At 39.1% G+C, this 7,500-nt stretch overlaps 1 protein-coding gene across 4 annotated transcripts in view; it reads left to right on the top strand.

Moving 5' to 3' along the window:
* Positions 1-7,500, top strand: part of LOC135113001 (uncharacterized) — a 21,544-nt gene that overhangs the window by 1,425 nt on the left and 12,619 nt on the right. The window contains exon 1 of one of the 4 annotated variants that reach the window (XM_064027935.1): positions 839-988. The exons of 2 other annotated variants lie outside the window; for them this stretch is intronic. The gene's annotated coding sequence lies outside the window, so the exon portion shown is untranslated. Of the gene's footprint in view, positions 1-838; positions 989-1,022; positions 1,309-7,500 lie in introns of those variants that run through there. One more of the 4 variants, XM_064027923.1, reaches the window with a different exon arrangement.

Below are 7,500 nucleotides of genomic sequence, written 5' to 3'. Positions count from 1 at the left end.
ACCAAACACGAAATACAGTATCTTCTTTTGTCATGAATATAAGTAAATGTTTTAATTCCACTCATATACTTTCAAAACATTATCTACAAATAACGTAAAATAACAACAGAAGTGCACACTGCTAAATTTTCCAGTAATCATAATCTCCTGTTGTCCTCAGTCTCGGCTCTCAGGTGGTGGTGGTGGAGAGGCGAATCCTCCCAAATCGGCCTCACATGACTGAGCTATCTTATCTGTGTTAACAGAGACCTCGTGATGTCCGCACTACTTGACTCATGGCCTTATCCTTTCTCTCTCTCTCTCTCTCTCTCTCTCTCTCTCTCTCTCTCTCTCTCTCTCTCTCTCTCTCTCTCTCTCTCTCTCTCTTCTCCCCATATCCTTTATCCTTCATCCATTGTTATCTTATTTCATTCCATTTAATTTTATTCCTTTCCTTCCCTCCTACACTCTTTCTTTTTCTCCTTCAATGCTGTTCTTCAATGTTTGGTTGTCATGCATCGCCCATATCACTCTATGCTTCTCTCGCTTTTCCCATCTGTTATTCGTCCTGTCATGCATTAAGCGAGTGCATGACATGGAGTTTCCCTTCTGTTATTCGTCCTGTCATGCATTAAGCGAGTGCATGACATGGAGTTGCTGTGGCGAAGGAGGGAGAGAGGCTTAAATGTGAGAGTATAGAGACTGGTGTGTGTGTGTGTGTGTGTGTGTGTGTGTGTGTGAGTAGTAAGGAGGATGTTGGTGTATGAGTAAGGACTGTGTGAGTGCAAGGCTGGTGTGTGTGTGCGTGTATGTGTGTGTGTGTGTGTGTGTGTGTGTGTGTGTGTGTGTGTGTGTGTGTGTGTGTGTGTGTGTGTGTGTGTGTGTGTGTGTGTGTGTGAATCAGAAATGTGAGTAGTGAGGAGAGTGCGGGTGTGTAAGAAGGATTGTGAGGGAGTGAAGGTGCAAGCGCAAGGAATGTAGGATCTCACATGACTAAAGGAACGCGGTGGTAAGGATGTGATGGGAACCAGTGAGAAGGGAAGTGGTGTGTGTGTGGTGTGTGTGTGTGTATGTGTGTGAGGGCTAACAGAAAATGGTAGTGGCGGCGGCGGCGGTGGTGGTGATGGGCCCTTGTCCGTCACGTGTTTGAGGGGACGAGCGTGTTACTACGACTGGAGGCGACTGGCAGTTGTACCGCGGCTTGTGTGAATGTTTGTGTTTCCCGTGCAGTGCGGCCGTGGAAGCTGTACAAAAAGGGTGTTTTGTTCTAAGCGCACTTCACTACTACCATCTCCTCATCTCCGTCACATCACTTCTACATAACTTAAGGTGAATACAAGATTACATTGATTTTAAGGCATAGCTTGATTAGATGAATGGATTTCTTATTGACTGACGACGTGATTTGGTACATTTCACACTTTATTTGTTTTTATTTGTCTGCAACGCGATAACACACCACGAGTCACGGTGAATGTAATTATTCCACGGATTTTAAAGCACGACTGATACCATGAATTGAGTGAGACCTTGCTGACACTTATGATGATTCAGTAAAATTTCCTACGAATACTTGCTTTTTAATTTGTTTATATCAGGATAACTTGAGGAGGCGTGCCGCCAAAAGCATGAATTATTTGATTAATTAACTGGCTGTGAAGTAATCCTATAAAACTTCTTATGAGTCCATTGTTCTGGTTTCTTTGTATCAGAGTAACAAGAGAACACGAGAATACGAGGACAGGACTCAAGGTTTATATAAATTTTCCACCTATGCGAATACACGACTGGTTTCATGAAATGACTCGAATTCTCACTGAATGACTGAAACAATTTTGGCAAAATAATAATAATAATAATAATAATAATAATAATAAAATCATTATTATTATTATTATTATTGTTATTATTATTATTATCATTATTATTATATTATTATTATTATTATCATTATTATTATTATTATTATTATTATTATTATTATTATCATCATTAGGCTTCTGTAAATCAAAGCAGGTATGAGTGGCAGACAATTAAAAAGACCTGCGTATATTTTTACACACCATTATATTACTATCATGATTATCATCATCATCATTTATGATGATGATGATGCGTGCGTGCAAGCACGCACGCAAGTGTGCGTGCTTGCGTGCGTACGTGCGTACGTGCGCGCGCGCACACACACACACACACACACACACACACACACACACACACACACACACACACACACACACACACACAACAACAACAACAACAACAAAAACAACAACGTTTTGGGACCAAGGGGTCTACAGGCGCACGGGTTCGAATCCGGTCCGAGGGTAGGAAGGGTATCCACTCGGGTTAACGGTTCCCAAATGCCAAAACCAAACTCCTTCGTCAGGAGGCACCGTCCTACCACTGACAAACTAGGAAAAACGGACGTGAAACCGAAAAAAGTTATTATTATTATCATTATTATTATTATTATTATTATTATTATTATTATTATTATTATTATTATTATTATTATATTATCATTATTATTATTATGTTAATCATAGTAATACACAACAACAACAACAACAACAACAACAACAACTGTAAAATAACATCAATAACAACACGTATCTCTTAGCACCATTGAAGCCATCAGACAGACAAGTGCAGAACGCGTTTATTCTTCCCTCTGCGTCGTAAAGGGCAAATCAGAGGCTGGAAATCCCTCCCTCGTGGACTCATTCTTTCCATGTCACAGCAGGAACCAGAAACTTGTACGCAGCGCTTTTGTCGTCTTCATTTTCAGTCCTCATTTCTTTACTTCTTGGATATGTCTCTTCACAAACACAAGGCTGTAAATACACTAACTTGACAGATTCTTCGTTGCACTGATTCACTGACTTCCATAAACCATATTCTGAAACATTTTTGCTCCACACTACTACTTCAAAAGACTTTTTACACGGATTATTAAGACTGATTTTACGATTCTAGTAACAGATCGACAAGATTAACTTCATTATTAACAGGAAAGACACTCTTGAGAAGCCAGCTAACCATTTCTGTGACCTTTGAAAATAGCCGTGGTGAGAGAGTAAAGCACTGCAGAATTCGGGCCTATAAACTGCCACGTGTAGGTCCACCGACGACTTGGAGCTTCACTTGTGTTCTGATGCTCACAATATGTTACTGTAAATCACTGACTCGCTCTTCGTAAATTTGCAGCGTCACATACCAGTCTCTCTCACTCTGGGAAGTGAAACTATTCTTTTGTGATAAAGTCACGTGTTTCATTGTTATACGTGTCATTGTCATTTTTTTTTATCACGTATTGTATATCGCTTACCACCACCTAGTTGATTCATTCATAAAGTAAATAAATGAATAAATACCACCACCACCACCACCACCAACAACAACAACAACAACAACAACAACCACAATAATAATAATAATAATAATAATAATAATAATAATAATAATAATAACAATAATAATAATAATAATAATAATGAAATAATAATAATAATAATAATAATAATAATAATAATAATAATAGTAATAATAATAATAATAATAATAATAATAATAATAATAATAATAATAATAATAATAATATCAACAAACAACAACAGCAACAATAATGCGGAATACAGTAAAATACCAGACTAATACATTTTCGTAAACTAGAGTGAGAAAGAACTAATCTTATAATAATACCCAGAATCCATAACATACAAACAGATGGATAAAATACAGCTGATCTATTCCCGCTCCGCTTCACGTTCACAGGAAATGGCCGCGCTTTCAAGACACACCCTTGGCTAGTCATGCCCCTCATGCTTGCCGCTCTCTGCACTTGTTAATTGTTAGCTTGAACTGCTGCCAGGACAAAAGCACTTGATCTATTTACAGTCATATACAGGTGACACAGTTTACACGAGTTCTTTTTTACACGAATTCAACTTAACACGATTCAAAATATAGTAAATTTAATTAATTTACACAATGTTTTCGCCAGCACGATCCAGCACTGTACATAACTAAATACGAGTATAAAGGATTTTCTTCTTTTTTTCTTAAGCATTTATAGTGTTTTAGGTTTCATATTGAAGGTTAGCATTAACAAACAAGGATAGAGTGTAGGAATTACTATTATTCACTTTCCATATTAGTAGAGAGAAGGGCAAAATTTTAAAATTTAACAGATCAAATCCCCTAACCTCTCTTTTCTCATTATTTATTTTTTTTTTACAGGATTTCTGGTTACACGATGCCTGAAGGTTCTTAGATATCGTGTAAACAGAGTCACCCATACTGACATTGCTTTGAATCGGATCATTATCGTGTAAACTTTTTTTTCCTTTCACACGCAATATGCGAGGAACAACCACATCTATGTGTTTCTGAACACGGGCTAATTTTCAGCGAGACAAGGCTCTTTAAGTTGTTTAATGACAAGACGTTTAAGTTAAGCTCTTAGAGTGAAAGCTAAGCCATGCTCTTCATTTACTATATAATTATCAATTTTACTTGATCAGGCACTCAATACTACAACATCAAAAGTGCATAAGAAGTCTTAACAAACTTAATCTAAATGAATTTCTCTTATAAAAAGAAAAGATTAAATATCACTAGTACATTCTCAGTACGACTGTCCACCACCACCTCCCTCGTACCCCTGTCCTTTCTGAGTGTACTTGACACCACCACCACCACCACCACCACCACCACACGAGATGCCTCACGTCCAGTGCCTCGCCGCTGCACCATGACCTTCCCAGAGGCCTTCCCAGACTTGCAGCGCCTTTGATGACAAGTCAAGAAAGTGTGTGTGTGTGTGTGTGTGTGTGTGTGTGTGTGTGTGTGTGTGTGTGTGTGTGTGTGTGTGTGTGTGTACGTTTATCTAGTCTAACTTTACATTTTAGTTAGGTAATTTGAATCAAGGACGCCTTTTATTCCTTTATAGAGAGTACGAGTTGACAGAAATAGGTGCGGATTAAATAACTAAGCGATTGATTGATCGATTTGAAATCTGGCCACGCAGCTACTGAGGTGATATGGTGCTGATAATACATAAGGGAGATTAGGACATGGTGCCAAACTCTAACACTTGGAAAACACACACACACACACACACACACACACACACACACACACACACACACACACACACACACACACACACACACACACACACACAAATAAATACCAGTAAAACACCTCGGAAGGCGACTGACGAGCGAAGCTGTCAGTGATACATCAGTAGAAGAGATATTTCAATGAGAGAGAGAGAGAGAGAGAGAGAGAGAGAGAGAGAGAGAGAGAGAGAGAGAGAGAGAGAGAGAGAGAGAGAGAGAGAGAGAGAGAGAGAGAGAGGCAATTTCAAGCACCCTGCACATCGCACACTTGCCTAATATTCAAATCCCTCCAGCTCAACACTTTGCGGCAGCCTAATGGTTGTGCTGTATACCACTGGATAGGAAACTTCATTCTGCGTTCAGTGGTGTGTGTCTATTCTTGGTAAGGCAAAAAAAAAAAAAAAGAAAAAAGAAAAAAGAAAAAAAGAAAAAAAAGAAAAAGAAAAAGTGAAAATTGCAGAAAACTGACAGTCGGTTTATAAAAAAAATATTATGCATTTTGCGCATGCGCAATAGTTTCGCAAATTTTACATGCTTTTTCGTTATAACTTGTATAAATCTTATTACTTACGAAATTTGAGCTTTATCAGTTCATCAGTTGAAAAGTTGGCGGCAATTCCAGGCACCGCCCACATCGCGCACTTACCTAATATTCAAATCACTCTAGCTCAGAACTTGACGAGAGCCCAATGGTTGTGCTGGATACTGTTGGATAGAAAATTTCATTCTGTGTTCAGTGGTGTGAATCCAATCTTGTTAAGACAAGAACGAAGTTGGTGAAAATTTCAGAAAACTGACGGTCACTTTACAAAAAGTGTTATACTGTATTTTGCGCATGCGCAGTAATATTGCAAATTTGACATGGTTTTTCGTTATAACTTGTATTACTTTTATTAACAACAAAATTTGAGCTAAATCAGTTAATTAACTAAAAAGTTGGAATTTTGGCTTTGCACATGCGCAATGCTACTTAAAAGTTGACATAAGGAATTTTGTTAGAATTATAACAACATGACACTTCTTGAGTTTCATTGAAATTGGTTGGGTAGTTTTTGAGAAATCCCATTTTCGACACCCTTCTACTTTTCTCAAGTTACCCACTGACTTCACCCAAAGCTATATCATATAAAATTTATGGAGTTGTGCTATCATATAGTGCTAATTTCGTTACGATCGGCCGCGCAGTTCCGGAGACACTGGCGTTTGAATAGCACTACGGTCGGGCCAGGCTGGGCCCGGGCAGCTCAAAATGAAACAGCATCCATAGTAAACTTCGTTTCGCTCGTAATAAAATAAAAATAAATAGATAGAATAAAATATACGGTTTAGAACAGTTATAGTCCACGTGGGTTAATTTAAATAGAGATTAAATTATTACAAATTTATGTATTATATTAGACGCAATTTGCGCCTCAAGTGTTTGTATTATTATACATTCAGCACCTACATAACAATTATTTAGGACCGAATAGCTATTTTCTTGAATTAAAATAGACCTAATACTTATACAGTTCCAGTCTTAAAACTAGAGAGAAAAGCGTGAAATATTCATGTAATAACTTAGTAATTAATAGTCCTAGGCGCGTGGGTACGTGAATTTAAAAAAAACCCGCGGAAGGATGCATGAACTTAGGAAAGGCTGGGAACTGCTGCTGTAGAGTATGAATGTTTTGATTGCTGAGTGGCGGACGAACTCATTGCCTGGCGTGCATTGCAAGGTGACTCTGTGACAACAAGAGGCAGCCTGAGGGGAAGACCAAGGCTGCTGGCTCCTTGGTGACTGTCCGCCCTCTCCCTCTCCACACCCTCCTTTCTCCCTGCCGCCTCCCTCTCCTGCCTGACTCTCCCATCCTTGCTCATGTGACGGGAAGGGAAGCGCGAACGTTCGTCAGGAAATGATCTGTGTTCTTTATTCTCTCTCTCTCTCTCTCTCTCTCTCTCTCTCTCTCTCTCTCTCTCTCTCTCTCTCTCTCTCTCTCTCTCTCTCTCTCTTAAATTATGAAAGTATTGCCTTACTTTTGGCTATTTTAAAAACACTGCGTGCTCTACTCTTGTATAAAACAGTGTGCTTATTGACGAAAATACAAAATACTTAGCACAGGTGAATGTTGGAGTGCTTGGGTGTCATGCCAGCCGAGAGAGAGAGAGAGAGAGAGAGAGAGAGAGAGAGAGAGAGAGAGAGAGAGAGAGAGAGAGAGAGAGAGAGAGAGAGAGAGAGAGACGTCATCCAGGGCGTTGCATCAGGATTAGCCGCACTAGTGTCGCTCCTCAATTCATTCATCCCAGGCAGTGTATGACACAACTCCTATGCATGTATATGCAAGTGTCACTGCTGAGTGACTGACTTAATGCATGCATCCTTCTCCCCATGACAACACAAGGCGGAACTCAAATC

This window comes from Scylla paramamosain, chromosome 2 (genome assembly GCF_035594125.1).
Source record: "Scylla paramamosain isolate STU-SP2022 chromosome 2, ASM3559412v1, whole genome shotgun sequence".
NCBI classification, from domain to species: Eukaryota; Metazoa; Arthropoda; class Malacostraca; order Decapoda; family Portunidae; genus Scylla; species Scylla paramamosain.
Note: the sequence above shows the minus strand (reverse complement) of the source record. Positions and strands in the feature narration are given on the sequence as shown.